Source organism: Neovison vison, chromosome 6 (genome assembly GCF_020171115.1).
Source record: "Neovison vison isolate M4711 chromosome 6, ASM_NN_V1, whole genome shotgun sequence".
NCBI classification, from domain to species: domain Eukaryota; kingdom Metazoa; phylum Chordata; class Mammalia; order Carnivora; family Mustelidae; genus Neogale; species Neogale vison.
In genome coordinates, this window is record NC_058096.1 from 105,787,933 (window position 1) to 105,809,265 (window position 21,333).

At 38.2% G+C, this 21,333-nt stretch overlaps 1 pseudogene; it reads left to right on the top strand.

The window, feature by feature from the left end:
* The first annotated feature begins 5,145 nt into the window (after positions 1-5,145).
* Positions 5,146-6,200, top strand: LOC122910494 (annotated as a pseudogene).
* Positions 6,201-21,333: the final 15,133 nt, after the last annotated feature.

Genomic DNA, 21,333 nt, shown 5'->3' on the forward strand with positions numbered 1-21,333 from the left:
CAGCTGAAGAACTAGTTGTAAATATTTTAAACCTTATTAAAGAGGCACTTGAACAAGAAAGGCCTCGGATTTCCGCTTCTGGCAATAAAAAGAACTAAGTATTCCGAATGGTCTTCCAGCCATAAATAAAGTAGATCCTGGATAAACCATCCTGTTTTGCATTTCTGAATTTGTAAGAAAGAGGAAATATCTTCAGGATACTCTCTCCAAAAATAAGTTTTTAAAAAACGTGGGATGGTAAGCTGCAATGGAAAGAGAAAGGTAGACTGTCCTGAAGGCAAAAGCCAGCATCAGCGTGGTAAAAACTGGATTAAGTCTTGGGGTAGAAGCAGCTACAAGAATTGAACTTGAGAGGCCCCACATTAAGCTGATATTCTTCAAGAGAACTAGAATGTTGCAGGTCTGTAGCCTCCCTGTTTCCTAGCAAAAATAAATGTTTCCTGGGGAGTGCCATCCCCACTGCATTCCCACAGGATTCCTCACAGATTCAGAGCAAGCAAATACAAGCTTAAAAACCAAGATCAGAAAATATACACAGAAGAACCACTGCTATTGCAACTCATCAGTAATGACAAACAGATTCAAATCCCCAAGGAAGTCACACTTGGGAATTGTCAGACACAGACTATAAAATTCCTGTAGATAAACTGTTTAAGTAAGATATCCAAAAAATGAGTAATTATTAAGAGACTGTCAAAATTATCCTGTAGATCTGAAAAATAAAAACAAAAAATTTTTGGAAATAAAAGTTGAGAAAGAAAGCTTCACAGATTGCTTAGATTGCAAATAGCTGTTAACAAAGGAAGATTGGCAAATTGGACAATATATCTGAAAGAAATAAGCAGGATCCAGTATAAAGAAAAAAAGATGATAAATATTAAGGTAGATATTGAAAGATGTGGAGGATAAAATAAAAGACTTTAATATATATCCACTCAGAGTCCTAGAGAATAGAGAAAATGGAGTAGCTACAGTATCTAAGGAGAAAATGACCAAGAACTTTCCAGAATGGATGAGATACACAAATGACAAATAAAAAGAAATCCACAAAGATACTCACTGCAGTGAAATTACAAGCTACAAAAGACAAAAAAAAAAAAAAAAAACTAAAAGCAATGAGAGAATATGAGAGAAATATGAGAGAAAAGGAATGATGTTTAGACTCTCAACAGTGGAAACAGGGAGCAAAAGAAAAGGAAATATTAATTTAAAAATCGAGAGAAATTAACCATCAGCTTAAAATTATATATTCATCAAAACTATCTTTTCAGAAATAATGAGACTATAAAGACAAAGACATTTTTAGTTGAGCAAAAACCTAGAGAGTTTGCCACCAACAGATCTTCACCATAGGAACTTCCTAAAGAAAGTGCTTCAGTAAAAAAGAAAATTATTGCTAAGGGAAAGTCTGAAATGCAAAAATAATAGTGAGTAAATTGGTTAAGATGTGGATAAATTTATAATGATATGGAAAAGAGAAAGAAAAGGACAAGAAAAGGAAGAGGAGAATGAGGGGAGAAGGGGAAGAGAACTAATTTACCATGTTTAGAAAATAGAGTATATAAGGCTTCTGGGTGGCTCAGTTAGTTAAGTGTCTGACTCTGGATTTTGGCCCAGGTCATAAGATCAAGCCCCACTTGGGGCTCTGGACTCAGCTGAGAGTCTGCTGGAGATTATCTCTCTCCCTCTTCCTCTGCACCTCCCCTACTCCCCACCACCTCTCAAATAAATAAATAAATCTTGAAAGAGAGAAAGAAAGGAAATAGAGTATAGAACTAAAATTCTAGCCTCCAGTAACATCTAAGTTAGAAGTGAGTAGCTGGTGGAAAGTGTTCTAAGATCTTGTATTTTTCAGGAGCACATTTAATATATTAAATTAATTGAAACTTCCTTAAATTTAATATGTTTGATAAAATTTCAGTGTTAGTTACTAAAAGAAAATAATGTATTATTATAACTAGTGGAGGGGGAAATTTGGTTCAAAAAAAATGACTAAAAAACTGATTTAATTTTAGAAAGGCAAGGGGAGGACAGAATCAAGAGCGAAACAGGAAAATTTACATTGATAGAAACAAGTCTAAATATAACAATAATAACAGTAAATGTAAATGAATTAAGCACAAGTTAAAAGAAAAATATTGTGATACTGTTTATAATAGTCATATCTAAAATATAAGGATAAAGTTTAAAAATACAAAGATTAAAAATAAATCCCAGACAAATACCAAAATAATGCAGAGATAACTACATTAATATTAGTTAAGATAGAATATAAGACAAAGAGCAATACTGGGACTAGAGAAAGTCACTATATAATGATAAAACTTTTCAATTCACTATGTAGCTCTAACAATGTTAAACTGTACACACATAATAAAATTGCCTCAAAATCATCATAGGATATTTTAGCACATCTCAAGTCATTATTGATGGTCTAGAAGAAAAAAAATTAATTCAGATAAAGAATATTTAAAGAATATATATCACAAAGTTGCTGTAATTAACATAGTTAAAATTACATGTCTGACAACTAGAGAATATGAATTCTTCTCAAGCTTACAAGCATTTTTTCCAAAACTCAACCACTTAGCCATAAATCAAGTATCAACACATCTCAAAGAATCAGTATCATAAAGACTGTATTCTTTGGCCATAATAGAGTGGAAAGTTAAGAGACAATAATTCAAACTTGATAAAGACTTCAAGCCATACATTCAAGAAGTCCTATGATTCTCAATCAGGATAACTACAAAGAAAAGCATAACAAGCACATCAGAAAAAAAAAGAACTGGAAACCAAAGACAAGGAACAAATCTTAAAAGCTGTCAGAAAAAAAAGACAATACCTTCAACGGGACAACAGTAAGGTTAATAGCCATCTTCTCAGTAGAAATTATAAAAGTCAAAAGACAATGCGATAAAAGAGAATAACAGGAACCTAGAGTTTCATATTTACCAAAAATAGTCTCAAAGTTAAAAGCAAAATAAAGATAGATTCAGACACAAAAATTGGGTGAATTTATCCCTAACAGACATCTGTTAAAAGAAATGCTAAAGGGTATCCTTCAGGCAGAAAGGCAGATAATTCCAGTTAGAAGCTCAAAGATGCAAGAAAAAAAAGGAAGAACAGAGAGGATAATATGTGGATAAATATAAATTAATATTTGTTATATAAACAGGAAGACTATTGCCTTATGGGGAATTAAGTATATATATTATAGTGATAACACAAGTCAGGAAAGAAGTAAACAGAGTCAAAGTGTCCTAAAGCCTTTGTATCTAACACAGTGGTTCTCAAAGTGTAGTCCCCAGGTCAGCATCGTTAGCATCACTTAATAAATTGTTAGAAATATAAATCCTCAGGCCTCACCCCAAAACTCCTAAGTCAGAAACCCAGGACCTAGCAATCTGTGTTTTAACAGATTTAAACCCTAAAGGCAAGTCTGGTGTGTGCTTAAGTTTGAGAATCACTGGCCTAGGAAATAGCAATGATCCTAATTTACATAGAAATTTACTGATTCAAGTAGCACACCGCTATTTCTTTGGTAAACACTATAAGCTTGGTAGTTATGTCCTCTTTTTCATGCCTGACATTGGTTAACTTATGTCTTTTCTCTTTTCTTCTCAGTCTAGCTGGAGATTTATCAATTTTACTAACCTCTTCAAATAACCAGTTTTTCATTTCATTGATTTTTCTCTGTGGTTTTCTGTTTCCTATTTCACTGATTTCTGCTATCTTTATCTTTTCCCCTTATTTTGCTTATTTTGAGCTTGATTTTTTTTTTCTTCTTTTTCTAGTTTCTTAAGGTAGAAGTCAATAAAGGGCACCTACAGAAAAGCTTACTTAATATCATACTTAATGGTAACAGACTGAATGTTTTCCCTCTAAGATTAGGAACAAGACAAGGATATCCACCTTGGTGCTGCTATTCTACATCATAATGGAGATCCAATGGAATAAAATAAGAAAAAAAATAATAAAAGGCATACAGATTGGAAATAAAGAAATAAGCCTGCCTCTATTTGTAGAAGACCTGATTTTCTAGGTTGAAAATCCTAAAGAATAACTTAAAAAAAAAAAGACTGTAAGTTTAGCAAGATTGCAGGATATGCAGTCAATATAAAGAATATCGGGGGCGACTGGGTGGCTCAGTGGGTTAAAGCCTCTGCCTTCTCCTCAGGTCATGATCCCACGGTCGGGGGATCAAGCCCTGCATCGGGCTCTCTGCTCATCAGGGAGCCTGCTTCCACCTCTCTCTCTGCCTGCCTCTCAGCCTACTTGTGATCTCTGTCAAATAAATAAATAAAATCTTAAAAATATATATAAATTATGCTATATACTATTAGTGAAAAATTGGAAATTGAAATTGAAAGGCAGGATTATTTACAGTAGCATCAGAAAACATGAAATGCTCAGGGATAAATCTAACAAGATAGTATAAAAGCTATACACTGAAAAGTAGAAAGCAGTGTTGAGAAAAATTAACTATATAAATGTACTAAATTTCACAGAATCGGTATACTCAATATGGTAAAGATATCAGTTCTTCCCAAAGAGATCTACAGATTTAACACATTCCCAGTCAGTATCTCAGCATACCTTTTTGTAGAAATAATCAAGCTGATTCCAACATTTATATAAAAAAGAAAAAGACCTAGAACAACCTTTTTCCCTATTAGTCACCAACAAGTCCCTGTACCCAAGTTTCACACTATCTTATGGTTTAGAGTTTTCCTCTAACCAAATCTGTTTGTCCTGTACACTCACTGCTATATTTATTGCACACTGAACAGTTGTTCATTCTTTAAACCATATACAATCACGTTTTATTAAGAGCAGTGGTAGCGGGGAGCCTGCTTCTCCCTCCCCCCTGCTCATCCTCATCCTCCCTCCCTTCCTCACTCTCTCTCCGTATCTCTCCATCTCTCCCTCTGGGTCTTCAATAAATAAATAAAATTTTAAAAAATAATAAAATCATGAATCTGTACTTTCTCACTCGTAAACAATTTAAGTAATGAATATATTCTTTCCCATATTTTTCACAGCAGCTTCTGTCACTAACATCTGCTGCTTTTGATACGATGTTTATGTGAATATCAGTTATTGTAAACTCTGTCGAAAAGGAAGCCAGGTAGACCATGTGTAAAAAAAAAAGTGAATACCTTTTCTGCCCGTGGACGCCGCCGAGTAAGCATCGTTAAAGTCTCCCCTCCCACCGCCGTCATGTCTAAGTCAGAGTCTCCCAAAGAGCCTGAACAGCTGCGGAAGCTCTTCATCGGAGGTCTGAGCTTTGAAACAACCGATGAGAGTCTGAGGAGCCATTTTGAGCAATGGGGAACACTTACGGACTGTGTGGTAATGAGAGATCCGAACACCAAGCGCTCCAGAGGCTTTGGGTTTGTCACATATGCCACTGTGGAGGAGGTGGATGCAGCCATGAATGCAAGGCCACACAAGGTGGATGGAAGAGTTGTGGAACCAAAGAGGGCTGTCTCAAGAGAAGATTCTCAAAGACCTGGTGCCCACTTAACTGTGAAAAAGATTTTTGTTGGGGGCATTAAAGAAGACACTGAAGAACATCATCTAAGAGATTATTTCGAACAGTATGGGAAAATCGAAGTGATTGAGATCATGACTGACCGAGGCAGTGGCAAAAAGAGGGGTTTTGCTTTTGTAACATTTGATGACCATGATTCTGTCGACCAGATTGTCATTCAAAAATACCATACGAGTGAATGGCCACAACTGTGAAGTAAGGAAAGCACTCTCTAAGCAAGAGATGGCTAGTGCTTCATCCAGCCAAAGAGGTCGAAGTGGTTCTGGAAACTTTGGTGGTGGTCGTGGAGGTGGTTTTGGTGGGAATGACAACTTTGTCGCGGAGGAAACTTCAGTGGTCGAGGTGGCTTTGGTGGCAGTCGAGGTGGTGGTGGATATGGTGGCAGTGGGGATGGCTATAACGGATTTGGTAATGATGGAAGCAACTTTGGAGGTGGCGGAAGCTATAATGATTTTGGCAATTACAACAATCAATCCTCAAATTTTGGACCCATGAAAGGAGGCAATTTTGGAGGCAGAAGCTCTGGCCCTTATGGTGGTGGAGGCCAATACTTCGCCAAACCACGAAACCAAGGTGGCTATGGTGGTTCCAGCAGCAGCAGCAGCTATGGCAGTGGCAGAAGGTTTTAATTACTGCCAGGAAACAAAGCTTAGCAGGAGAGGAGAGCCAGAGAAGTGACAGGGAAGCTACAGGTTACAACAGATTTGTGAACTCAGCCAAGCACAGTGGTGGCAGGGCCTAGCTGCTACAAAGAAGACATGTTTTAGACAATACTCATGTGTATGGGCAAAAAAACTCGAGGACTGTATTTGTGACTAATTGTATAACAGGTTATTTTAGTTTCTGTTCTGTGGAAAGTGTAAAGCATTCCAACAAAGGGTTTTAAATGTAGATTTTTTTTTGCACCCCTGCTGTTGATTGCTAAATGTAATAGTCTGATCATGACGATGAATAAATGTGTCTTTAAAAAAAAAAAAAAAAGTGAATAGCAAGACCTTATTTTTAAGTACTACTTATATCATTTTCTGTTAGGCACTGAACTGTGTTCCCCCAAAACTCATCTGTGGAAGCCCTAACCTCAGTGTGACTATATTTGGAGAGAAGTAATTAAGGTTAAATTTAAATGATGTCATAAAGTGGAGTCCAAATTTAATATGACTGATGTCATAAGAAGGAAAGACAGCACGGGAACTGGTGAGGAAAGTCCATGTAAGGACAAAGTGAGAAGGGGTCCATCTGCAAGCCAAAGAGAGAGAAACCAAACCTTGTGACACCTTGCTCTTGGACTTGAAGCCTCCAGAACTGTGAGGAAATACACTCTTGTTGTTTAAGTCCATCTGGTCTGTGGTATTTTGTGATGGCAGCCCTGAGGACTGTGACATTGTCCATCAGCATGTGCCTCTAGTTCCTGCGTGCCCTCTGTGTATGGATGTTTCTCTAAAATAATTAGCCAAAATTCATGTTGTCTGGCCTCTTTGGCCCTTATATCCTACCACCGTTTGTTTGACACAATCATGTCTCCACCTCCTGCGTGTGGCACGTCTCCAAAGCATCCTAGAAATTCAAGGTTGGTTTCTGAGGCACCTATTTGATTAGCTCATTTTGCAAGTTTCTGGGTCGTTGCAGACTATCACAAAGCCCGCTTGGCCAAGGGACAGAAATCAATAAGGAGGGAGACAGCAGGAACAACAGGGGTTGGGTTCACAAACCTTGCCACACAGTGCGCTGGCTTTGTTGAGCTCCATGGCACAGGCCCATATGCTGTAAACTTTTCATCTGCTCACAAATTGCATTTCGCAGCAATACTAGAAGGGTGGGTTACTGATGCGGCACGTGGGAGGTGTGTGCACAAATCCTGTTATCAGATAATAGGATTACCATGCCTGCCTCCCGCTCGCCTTTGAAAGTTTACTCCTAACTCTACATACACAGCCACAGGCCAGCCATTTTTTTGTACAACAAATAAAATCGCTGCCAAATCATTTCTAAAGCTGCTCTTATTTTCCTCGTTATTTCTGTCATCATTTCTGAAGTCGAGCTACAGCTACAGCCATATCAAGGTGAGCGTTTTCTTCTTCACTTTCGCATCTGTCCCATCCACCACCATCCACCCCCGCCCAAGGAACACAAGATTGTTTCTCAAACTCGTCTTGATTTCCACAGGGGAAATTCTGGGCCTTGAGGAAACGAAGGACAAAAGTCAATAGGAGAAAAAAAGGGGGGGCCATTATTTAGCAACACAGATGAGATGTCTTCTATAAAACGTTACAACCAAAAAGTTCTTTGAAATGGTCATTTCCCACACCAGGTGTCACCAGCTTCAGTTTAACCCTTTCACTGAGTCTTAGGTTGTAAACAGCGCAGTTGGAGTTCTCAAAATTTCTTGTGCATGAGCTTCCACCCTCTTGTGGCTGGGAAGTCCTCCTGCTGTGTCCCAGCTGCACCACTGAGGAGATGACTCTGCCCAAGGAGACCAGGGTCTTGGTCCTCAGCGCTGTCCTGACGGTTGCTCAGAGTCTCTGACCTACAGTGAGAATGCCCTGATCTCAAAAAACTTCCTCTCAAGTGTGATCGATTTCCTTGGAAATTATTTAAAGGCTTTATGTATCACTTAATGAATTACTTTTATTATAAATTATATGAAGAGAAATACAAAATATGTAAAAATAAATACAGTTAAGATTTGAATAACAAGGGCATTAGGGGGAGCCGAAGCATCCCCCAGTGCAGTCAAAAATTCCTGTATAACTTTTGACTCCCCCAAAACTTAACTAATAGTCTGCTCTTAACCAGAAGCCTTACAAATAACACATACAGCTGATTAACACATTTTATATGCTGTATGAATTATATACTGTATTCTTACAGAGAAGTATGCTAGAGAAGAAAATGCAATTAAGAAACTCTTAAAATATACTTACAGCATTGTATTGTATTTATTGGGGGGGGAAGCCACGTATAAGTGGGCCCATGGAGTGCATAATTCGGTGAGCAATGTCTGTGTTTCAGGTAACCTATGAACACTTGGAATCCAGAGTATCCTGAAATATGTGGGTTGTACAGTGAACTCTGTGCAAGATGATACTGAGGACAAATTGTGAAATGTACAATGTTATATTCAGTACCAACACTGTAACTCTCATTCTCGTATCCATTTAAGACCCTCATGGGATTCTTTGACTGGATGGAGCCTCTTCTTCAACAGCCCTCTGCCCTTCCAAGAGGGATCCAGCCTGTTGCAGATTATTACCATTCCTCCTTCATTCCTCACCTATTTTGATCTTTTGCCTCAGGGTCTTTCTTCAAATCTACATAGTTAAAGAGAATTCCATCCCAGCCCCTTCAGAGGTGTTACATTGTTTGGATTCAAATACACTTTGCAGCTCCCTACCCTCTTGATGGCTGGGCGAATCCTAAGAATGCCCCGACCCAGACAGTTCTCTTGAAGTTTATAGTGATTACCTCTCTGCTTTACGTTATAGATTCCTCCCCAAGTACAAATTCCTAACCAATATATAATTTAGTTTTGGCCACTTTTGAACCTTAACTAGAATATTTCTAAAATATGTATTTTTTTGCATCTAGCTTCTTTTACTCAAAGTTATGTACATAAAATTCATCCATGCACTTGTGTGTTGTTTTTCCTTCATGTTTTCCTTACTGTATGGTATTTCATTTCATGATACTATAATTTATTTAACCCTTCTGATGTTAATGTGTTTTGAGTTGTTTCCAGGTCAGGGCTGTTTTGACTAATGCTCTATAAACATTCGTGTGCATGTATCCTGATGAACAGAAGCACACATTTCTTTAGGGTATGTACTTAGGAGAGGAATTTCTGGGTTATAGGCTATGCAAACTACAGCTTTACAGAATGATGTCAAACAGTTTTCCGGAATGGTTGAATCAGTGTTCCACCCTCCCCAACACCAACGGTGTCTGAAAGTCATTATCGTTCCACATCTTTGCCAACACTTCTCAGGGTTAGAATTTTAATTTCATGCCATCTGATGGGTATGTAATGGTACTTCACTGTAGTTTTAACTTGCATGACCTTATTTATGAGTCTGAATGCCTTTACATATATTTATTGGCCATTTGGTCATCCTCTTTTGTGAACTGTTTAAGACTTTTACATTTTTCTGTTCTGCTGTTCAGTTTTTTCCTTAAAGAAAATTGAAGGAATTATAGATGATTTTTATATATAGATGTGAGCCTTCTGTTAGATGTATTGCAAGTGTTTTCTCCTTTTAGTGACTTTCCTTTTCTTAATGTGTCTTGAATGTGTCTTCTGACACATGAAGTAAAATTTAGCGATCTTTTTCTGTGCCTTATTTAAAAATATCTTTTCCTAGCCCATAAGTGTGAAGATATTCTCCTAGATCATCTTCAAAACACTTTGTTTTGCATTTGACATTGAGATCTACTTTCCACCTAAAATTTACTTTTGTCATGGTGTTAATTATGAGTCCAATTTCTTTTCTTCTTCTCCTCCTTTTTGTGTTTATGGCTCATTTGTCCCAACACCTTTTATGGAAAAGGTGTTGGGCAATACTAATACTATTCTGTATTGCCTTCCTCGAAATAAATAATGTAACCAATCTGTAAGTATATATATATGGGTTTAAAACTATTATGTTCATTTATATCATTTGTCTTTGTCCTTGAATCAAAATGATGCTTCTTAATTACTAATGGTTTTAAGTCTTAATACCAAGTAGTTCTTATGTTGGTCACTTAGATCACTTAATACCAAGTGTTCTCATGTTGGTCTCTTTCCTCTAGATTATCCTGGCTATTTCTGACTCTATGGGTTTCCATATCAGTTTTGGAATTAGCTTGTCACATCTCGCTCACATGCACAAACATACACACACACACAGAGGGACAGAAGGAGAAAAAGAAAAGAGAGAAACAATCTTGCTATTTTGATTGAATTTTTGATTTACATTGAATCTGCATTTTTAAAAATGTTGAGTCATCAAGTTCACAAACATTGTTTATTCATTTAAGTTGCTTTTATTTTCTTTTATTGAGTTTTATAGTTTTCTTCACAAAAGTCTTGCACCTTTTTTTTTTTTCAGAGTTATCCTGGGCACATGACTTCTTAAGTAATTTTTAATGGTATCTTTTATTTCCTTTCTAAATATTAATTACTGGGATATAGAAATGTAATTAATTTTTATATTGACTTTGTACACACCAATTTGGTAATAACCTTAATAATATATAATTATTTATTAATAGCAATAATTTATAGTATTAAAATAATTATAATTTTAATAATGTATTCATAGGTCCTAATAATATCACCTTTGAATGTCATAATAATATCACCTTTGAATAATGATGATTCATTTCTTCCGTTCCAATCCATATAATTCTTATTTCTCTTTCTTATCTACGTGCTCTGACTGGGGCTGAGCTAAAATTCTAAATGGAAATAGTAATAGTGGGCATCCTTGTACTTTTTCTAATTCTCTCATTTTACCTGTAGGATGTTCATTTATAGAGGTGACCAAGAGATGACACAGAGAGGTTAATGCCATAGAAAAGAAATTAGTTCTTCTGTTTCCTAGAAGGAGCTATAGCACATCATACAGAACCACATGGGGACCACCACATGTGGTCAGGAGGCAGATAGAAGGAGGGAAAAGCCTAGGCCCAGAATGTTTGTTGGCATTTCCATGGAAAAGACATGGCAGAATAAGCAGTTAGGATTGGCTAGTTTGAATAATAAGTGGAGGGCTTTGGGATACAGGGGTAGTCTCTAGCTTCCTCATACTTGGAGATGATTTCAGCCAGGAGAAATATTGTCTCAGGGTGTGAGAGTTAGGTAAAGGAGGTGGTTGGTTTGCATTATGAGGTTGGCTCCCAATTAAATTCTTTACTAATTTTAAGAATTAGCTGGCCAGGGTGACTGGGTTATAGACATTGGGGAGGGTATGTGCTCTGATGAGTGCTGGGAAATGTGTAAGCCTGACGATTCACAGACCTGTGCCCCTGGGCAAATAATACATTATACGTTAATAAAAAATAATTTAAAAAAAAAGAATTAGCTACCCCTAGGAGACCAGCCTCTCCTTGACCAGCAAGATATTTAAGATGTCAGAATGTCGAAAGTTACAGAAAATTTTAAACATGATCAATACACTGATCTTAAAGAGAAAGATTGCAACATTCAGTTAGTTCTCTGTTTTTTTGTTTTGTTTCTGATATTCTTTATCCTTTATACTTAAGAAGTCTTTTTTTTATTCCTAGTTTGCCAACACTATTTTTTCCAAATTATAGATAGATGTTAATTTTTTAAAAGATTTTATTTATTTACTTGACAGACAGAGATCATAAGTAGGCAGAGAGATAGGCAGAGAAGAGAGGAGGAAGCAGGCTCCCTGCTGAGCAGAGAGCCTGATGTGGGACTCGATCCCAGGACCCTGGGATCATGACCTGAGCCGAAGGCAGAGGCTTTAACCCACTGAGCCACCCAGGTACCCCTAGATGTTCAATTTTATCAGACGTTTTTCCTGAATCAACTAAGATGGTTATATGACTTTCCTCATATAATCTGTCAATATAAACATTTACATTTATTGAACTTTTGATGTTAAGCTACATTTTATTTCCTAGAATAAACCCAATTTGGTCATGCTATATTCTTTTTTTATGTACTTTTGGATTTGGTTTATTAATACTTTGCTAAAATTTTTGCAACTCTATTAATAAGTGAAATTGGTCTTTATTTTTTTTCTTTTTGTGTGTGCAGTCTTTACTGGATAGCAGTACAGGATTATGCTAGCTAGCTTCCTGAAATTAGCTGAAAAGTGTATCGTTTTCTTTTATACCAAGAAACCATCCATGGAATGTTGGCTTTTTTTTTTTTTCCCTTGTTAGGTAGAACTACCCAGTTAAGCCAATCGGGCATAGGATCTTTTTTGCAGGATGAGCTTTAATTAGGAACTTTCTTTCCTTAGTAGTTAGACAAGTATTTAGGTTTTCTACGTTTTCTTGTGTCAGTTTTGTTAAGTTTGTGCTACTTTTCTAGGAATCCAAACATTTTATTTGAATTTTCTATTTTTTGGCATAAGATTGTTCATATCCACTTATAATCTTTTTATATATTAATTATTGATTATTTATTCCTTCTGTCTTTCTTGATAAGTCCTACCAGAAGTTAAAAGATTTTGACTTTTCAAACAACTGCATTTTGACCTTGTTTATTTTTTCTATTGAATGTTTTTTATTTCATTAGTTCATGTTCTCATCTGTCTTGTTTTCTGCCTTCTAATTTCTGTGGACTCACTTTTCTGTGACTCTGTTGAGACTAATGTATGGCTAAGTAATTTTCAGCTTTTTTTTTTCCTTAATATGTACAATTTTTTAAAAGATTCATTTATTTATTTTAGAGAGAGCATGCACAAGTGGGTGTGGGGCAGAGGAAGAGAAAGAGAATCTCAAGCAGACTCCCTGCTGAGGGCAGAGGTTAAGGGGCTTATCCCCAGACTCTGAGATCAGGACCTGAGCGGAAATCAAGAGTCGACTGCTCAACTGAGCCAGCCAGGTGCCCCTTAATATGCACATTTAAAGCAATAAATTTTCTGCTGAGTACTGATCTAACCCGATCTTAGAATATTGAATTTGTAGCACTTTCACTATTATTCATATAAAAATATGCTCTAATCTCCATTGTGATTTCTTTTCAGACCTATGGGTGTTTAGATGCATGATGATGAATTCTAAGCATATGGAGATTTTTATTTCTGTTTGTTACTGATTCTAGCATAAACATACTGTGTTAGAGAACATGTTTTGTATGATTTCAGTTCTTTTTTTTTTTAAGATTTTATTTATTTGGTTAATTACTAGAGAGAGAAGGAAGGAGATATTAGAGAGAGCAAACACAAGCAGAAAGAGAAGCAGAGGGAGAGGGAGAAGCAGGTTCAGAGTACCTGGAACAAGTGGAATAAAATGAGGGTAGCAGAGGTGATGTCAGGGTAGCCAAAGCAAGATGGCTTAGGGCCTAGTAAGGTTTTATTCTAGATGTAATGAAAAGTTCTTGGTGTGTTTTGAGCTAGAGAGAAGCTTGAAATGACTTGTATTTGTATTAAATTGCTCTGGCCACAATATAGAAAATAAATTCCTTTTCCCTCTGAAATCTGCTACAGTCATAAAACAAAACCAGACCTACCTAGACAGGAGACTGCAGAGCCATGTGAGCTATTTCGTTAGGCTTGGTGAAAGACAGGGAAGACCCTTAATCAGTTCCAGGCTAGGACACTAGCTGCCTTGGGTATGTAGGACTCCAGCCCTGCTCACCTGGGTCGGGCCCTCCCCCACGGGGGCTGCTGCTTAACTGACACAGCCACACCCACAGCCAGAGAGCTGGGGAAAGTCCTGCAGCCCCAACCCCGTGCTCTTCTAGGAACCAGCCACTCCCCTGAAACAAGCAAGGTCTTGTTTTCAGATCATCAGTCCCTATTTCTTCCTCCTTTCTCCCCAGAGGAGGCTGCCACCCACTGCTTCATTTGAGGTCAGCTCTGTCACTCGAGGTATTCTCAGAATGGAAAGAGATCAAGCAAAGATAAAACAGTTACAGAAGGCACAAAGCAGATAACCCCTGAGTAGGATCTGGACACTGGGTCCCTCTTACTGCCCTGGAGACAGCAAACTAACAGGTGATGGCACAAAGTTCCCAGAGCAGTTTTCTGACCACTGTAAAGAAAATGGTGTCCCATTCCTAGATTATGTGTGTAAACAGGCGTTAACTGTGGCATAGCCAAGATGGACCATGAAGTTGAAATAGCCATTTAATTCTCGTGTAAGGTAACATCTTATCTCTTTGGAGTCCAGCTATCCAGCTACCTCAGCTTCCCAGCAGGCAGAGGAAAGGGGTAGTAGATGAAAAGGATCCAAAGAACTTAAATAGATTTAACATGGTTTATTCACCCAGACCCATATCTTTTCTTCATGGGCAAGCCCCAGAACCCTCTATTAGTGATTCTTCTCTCCTCGTTTGTTCACATTTTCCTTGTTCTCTTTTCTCTTTATTCTTTTTACCCCTTAGTTATACATAGCATACTGATGTTACAGGTGAGAAATGGGCTACCATATGAAACACATAGGAAATAACCAGAAACAACAGTCTGACATCTAGAGACCAGACTAAATATTTGAAAATATGGATGTGATATCTCAAAAAATATGGTAGTTTGGTTTCATTTCCTTTATGGGCAAATGGTGCTACAATTTCGAGTAACGGCATTACAGCATCATACAACAGCTGATGTGCATCTTGATTTCCCTTATAGATGAAGAATAGTTAAATTCTTTTCTTGGAAAGGGTAAAAATGTGGCCTTACACTATAGAAAGACTCCCACTAAAACATAGTCAAGATTCCATTTGAAAACTGAAGGCATGAGGAAGTGTAACTCACCTGTTCCAAACCACTGTTTTATTGTGGTCATTTTTTCACTTCATCTCTGCACATAGTGGTTAGATGGCACTCTCAGAAGCCATATGGCTATGTAGTTAGGAACTGGTGCTCTAAAATCGGATGGGTCTGGATTCAGCTGTTTAAGAGCTGGATGACTTTTTTTTTTTTTAAGATTTTAATTTTTTTGATAGCACGAGAGTGAGCACAAGCAGGGAAACGGCAGAGAGAGGGAGAAGCAGACTCCCCACTGAGCAGAGAGCCCAACATGAGGCTCAATCCCAGGACCCTAGGATCATGACCCAAGCCAAAGGCAGACACCTAGCTGGCTGAGCCACCCAGGTACCCCAGAGCTGGATGACTTTAAACAATTTATGTCACTACCCTAAACCTAGGTCCCAAATCTCTAAAAGGAGATGAGTAGCACCTCATAGGGTTAGCACAAGGATGAAAAAAGATCAAGCATGTGGGGCACTTAGCCCCTCAGTAACTGTTCAGGAAATGGAAACTATTACTTCTACCCTCTTAATGCTGGAAGCAATACTGCCTAATGACTATGGACTCTGCAGCCAAAATGCATAGATTCAAACTTCAAATCTTCATTTGGCTACTTACTGTGGGTGAGTTAACTTGAATCTCCCTGTGCCCCCACTTCCTGGTCTTTATGATCTTATTTATTTATTTATTTGAGAGAGAGCGCGCGCACTTGAGCTGGGAGAAGAGCCGGAGGGAAGGGAGAGGGAGAAGGAAAAAAAGGGAGAGAATCTCAAGGGGACGTCCTGCATTGAGCCCAAGTCAAGGCTCGATCCCTCCACTCAAGATCATGAGCAGAGCTGAAACCAAGAGTCAGATGATGGTTAACCCACTGAGCCACCCAGGCACCACGCCCCCCTCATTTCCTCATCTTAAAATGGAGACCTGAGGTGGAGCCTTGTGTCAGGCTCCACGCCCAGCCTGCAGTCTGCTCAAAACTCTCCTTCTCCTTTTTCCCTCCCCCTGCCATGCTTGCACTCTCTCACTCTCTCAAATAAATAAATAAATCTATAAAAAATAAAAAGAAAATGGAGATAGGGATCGTACCTCCCTCATAGGGTTGTGGGAGGATTAAATGAGTTAATGCATAAAAAATGCTTAGAGCAGGCCTGGCACATAGTAAGCACTATATAAGTGTCAGCTGTCATTGTTATTAATGACTGGCCATATCATTATTATAAAGTACTTTCCTCCTTCAATTTAGCCATGATTCGCTCGCTCTGTTCTCTTCTGGTAATCGTGTCATACACAAAGTGTTCTCATTGGGTCATCTTAAGCAAGTCTTAGAACATTTTTGTGACACAAAAAGAAGAACCTGATACAAATGTAAATAAAGTCCACCCAAATATCGTTCCAAACAAGTGTTTAACTGAATCATGAATCCCAGTATCAAGCAATCCAAGTATCACATTATGTAAACAGTCTAGTATAGTGAACCCACTCTAAGCAGGTGCAATGCATTCACTTAGCATAAGGTGGCGCCAAAGGATGTTTTAATTTGTGGTTCTTTGCAAGGGGCAAGGTGCTCAGAGGAGCGAGAAAGTCAAGAGTATACAGAAAGCTTCCAAGTTAATTTGGCCCTCCCAAGGAGCCTCAGCCAGCAACACCTTCCTGAAACCTTCTGTGCTCAAACTTCTGAAATTGCTTCATCTTGGATAAGACCAGGAGAGTTCCTCTACAAAAGTGTGCCTAAAATCAACCTTTGGTTGTACTGATAGTATTAAACTAGGGCATGCATATTTGACACCTGCTAGGAAGCTGTGTTATTTTCCCCTTGTTTGTGTGTTTGTTTCATTTTTAGTAAACAAAAATAAGATATACACAGTGTAGGAAAGCCATCACATTTTAAATACTAAAAGAAGATAATTATGCATGATATCACAACCCAGAGATAACCACTAACCCCTCTCCAATATGTCAACTTCCCAAACTTCCTCTTTCTGTCAGAAGTATTAATATTCTCCCATGGCTAAATTCACAATATTTGCAGTGTTTTATTCTTCCCTAACAAATACAATACTATCCACCCTGAGCTTTATTTTTTCCAACAGTGTTTAACTATTAGAGATCTGTTGTATTACAGTATGAATATAATTAACACTACCAAAACTGTACATTTATAAATGGTTAGATGGTAAACTTTATATTATGTGTATTTTATTTTATTTTTCTTTTCAGCATAACAGTATTCATGGTTTTTGCACCACACCCAGTGCTTCATGCAGTCCGTGCCCTCTCTAATACCCACCACCTGGTTCTCCCAACCTCCCACCCCCCGCTTCAAAACCCTCAGATTGTTTTTCAGATATTATGTGTATTTTTTATCGCAATTCAATTTTTTTAATTTATAAAAAGGAAAAGGAAAGAAACAAAAAAAATTAACCATTAACATATTGGTGCACTTAGTTCAAATTAATTTAAGCAGTCTTGTCCTTGAACGGAGAGGTGGTACAAAATGGGCCAATAAGCAAGCTTATGCTAAGGAAATAAATAAAAACCTTGTGACTTGGGGACTCACTGGGCATGTGTTCCAAGGAGCACATACAGTGCCTAGCACTATGCGTAACAAGAGGGCAAGGCAGATGTAGAGGTCAGAGTCGACCTTCAGCTTCAATGTCAACTTCTCCAGTGAGTTGACAACAAGGTCCAAGTGACCCTGAGAACTTCTTCAGGAAGTCAGGTGGGGAGCAAAAACTGAAAATGTCCTAGATTAGTCTTTGGCACCCACACGAATTATTGGATGCCTAAGATGTAGGTACATAATGAGAGACACACTGGGCGCGCTGCTTTTTGTGATTGTACCTGGATATTAGGCGAGTTGGAGGTGCTGGGGAGATAGTGTATGGGCTTAAACAGGTGGAATTCATTCCAAAGTGAGATTATGGAACCTGCAGAGTTCCAGGGGTAGACTGCATGGGTTCAAAGCCCGACTCTGCCACTCACGAGGTATGTGACTAGCTTTGCAAATTACTTTATGTTCCCCTCTATCCCCCTTTGTAAAGTGGGAATGGTCATAGTAGTAGAGTATGTATAGAATTGATATGCCCATTCAATGAATTAATATGTAGGAAACTCTGGCTGTGGCACTTGACATACAGAAAGCAGCTGCTAAATGGTAGCTACTAGTACAGATTTTGGAGGGTTTACAAGTCAGTCCTAAAAGTTTATAGTAAGCATCAAGGAGACATCGTCTGGAAGGTAAGATAAAGACAAAAGCATGAAGGAAGATCAATGTGTGGAGTGGGGTAAAATGGAAGAAACACTCCCTCAGTAACTCGGACTTAAGATTTCAAGAGTTTGGCCCGCAGGTGCAGCAGGAAGTAATGTGTGTGGTGAGAGAGGAACAGCTGTCGGAGGGTTTAGGAGTGGAAAGAGCACCTGACAGGGGCTGGGTGACAGGCATTTGCTGTGACTCTCTAAAAGGAGTTTTAGTATTTTCTTTCCATAGTCAAATGGGTCAGCTTGCACCATTGCTATAGGACATGAAGCCCACCTAGAAAACTGTCACGCACCATAGCTATCAAGAGACAAACCCACTGCTGTCGACCCAGACTTATTCAATGGATAGAAATGCCTTAAGGTAGTAAAAGATTACTGCTTCTGTAGCTAGAAACCTCAGGTGACTCTACAGCATCTTCCACATAGCTAAACAGAACCCTCTCAGGCCCCTTCATGCCCCAGACCCTCTCTAGTCCCAGCGCACTATTGCCTAGCTCCTCCCTAAATGTTCTGATTTCCTTGGTTAATGTGTGCAGAAAAGATCCTGAAATTTGGAATAAACCATAGAAATTCAGACTTCTGTTTAAAGTTTGGTCATGAAGAATGTGCCCTGAAGTTGGGGTATGGAGTAAGTCAAATCTTAATTTCTGTATCATAGAAAATAACTCATTCGAAGAAGAGTATCCACCCTCTACCCTCATTGAGTCTAAGTTATGTTTTCCCTCAGGAATAAGCAACCCCTGGGTTTGTCTCACCTTTGGGTTGTCCAAAGCCCTCCTCCCCGAGTGAGAAGGCTGTGTGTAATCTTTTTGTAAGTTACTCCTTCTCCATGGCTTGTCTGAGCAAAGGCTTGGAGGCTGGCCTGGCAGCATGGCCCCACTAACAAGGGTTTCTTTCTCCTGGACCACAGATGGGTCAGACGTTGCAACAACAAACAAAATTAAGAAGACTTGAAAACAAAAATAGAAGCACCGAGTTAGCAGTGAACACACTGTTGTGAAGTGACTTAATTGCTCACATGACTGATATTGGCATTCCTTCCAATGCAGTGATTTTCTCCTCTACTTTGTGCTAGATTTACAGAGATATTTGTTTAGCTCTATGTGTTGTGACTTCCTATATAGAAATTTATTCAAATGTATGTTATCTTGTAACTTACTTGGTGCCCATTTTTATTGATATATTTAATCTGTCTGCATAGACTATGCAGAAATTTATTCTAATGTATTCTGTATTGTAACTCACTTTTTAGTACTAGGGCTTAATAAAATATAGTCTCATCTGCTTTTACAATATGACATGTAGGACACGGGACTTAATTTACCAGTCAGTTTGTGATGTTTTATTCTCTTCCAAATACCAGTATTCGATGGTAATTAATATATTTCTTTAGAACTATCTACTTTATATTTTTGTAACATTAGTAGACTATTATATATTGTGTACTCCAGTATTTTTAAAACCTATATTTCCTCTGTATTTTATATTTATAAAAGCCACTTTTAAATCACTTTTTTAAAAGTTTGAGTGTACTTGACACACAGTGTTACATAAGTTTCAGGTATACAATAGAGTGATTTGATCAGTTTATACATTATGCTGTGCACACCACATGTCACTACCATTTGTCCCCATACAACGCTATTAAAATATCACTGACCACATTCTTTATGCTGTGCCTTTTATTCTCATGAATTAATCATTTCATCACTGGAAATCTGTATCTCCCAATCCCCTTCACCCATTTTGTCCATCTTCCTATCTCCTTCCCCTCTTGGAACCACCAATTTGTTCTCTGTATTTACAAGTCTGGTTCTGGTTTTGTTTACTTATTCATTTGGTTTTTTAGATTCCACATATAAGTGAAATCATGTATTTGTCTTTCTTAGTCTTATTTCGCTTAGCATTATGTCTTCCATCCATTGTCACAAATGGTGACCTCCTTTTTTATGGCTGTGTAATATTCCTGTGTGTGTGTGTGTGTGTGTGTGTGTATCTGCATGTGCACGTGCACACACACACATATATATACTCTTCCTTATCCATTCATCTATTGATATACACTTGGGTCACCTCCAGATCTTAGTTCTTATAAATAAAGGTGCAATAAACATAGTGGTGCCTATATTCACATCACTTTTAATACAAATTTGGAAATAGATCTATTTTGTTTCTTATGTTGCAGACAATTTTATATGGGTTATTTTATTTAATCCTTAAGACAACCTTAAGAGGTAGGTACTATTATCATCCTCATGTTATGGTGGTGGAACTAAGACTCCGTGAGAGGAAGTGACTGGCTCAAGTCATGAAGCCAGTAACAGACTGTGGGAGGGCACCAGGATGTATCAGGCCCTGTCCCTATCTGTGCAATCCTGTCTGCCACAAGGGAACCTCCAGACTCTGTTGTGTGCTTTGGCCAAGGAAAGGAGCAAGTGGAAATCGGGTATTTCCATGCCTGATGATGTCAGCAGTGAGTAGAAAGAGACACAAACAAAGTCAGTCCATTTAGGTTCCATTTCCATTTCTAATCCCACCTCTACTCCCAAGGGAACTTAGATAAGTCTACTTTCTCTGGTCTCGAGTTCCTCAAAGTATAAATTAAGCAGTTTGACTGAATGATCACTGAGAGCTTGTCAGTTCTAAGTGGTAGGAATTAACTTCCCCTCCAAGTTTATAGGTGGAGGAAAGAGGTGTTGGAAAGCTAAATTTCTTGTAAGCCTGTTCAGTCCTATCTTCATGAACATCCTCACACCATACCCTTTATTCAGCACTTAACTACATACCAAAATTCAGACATTCTCTCATTTAATCCCCTAAAGTATTTTTAAAGTCCAGTGGTGGTATTCACACTTTCCAAGAAAGATGAACTCTCAGAAAGGATAACAGATGTGTCTAAAGACAAAGCTGCTAAGTAGTAAAATTAGGAGTAGAACTCAATTTACCTCCCTCCAAAGCCCCTGCTATGAACCACCATGCTCTCTTGCCTCCTCCAGCCATGCTATCCATGGGTTCAGTAGGGAGATGTGAGAATTGGAACAGGCTGGCAGGGAGCCCTCCCTCTTTTCTACCTGTGGCTGCAAGTTTGTGAATAGG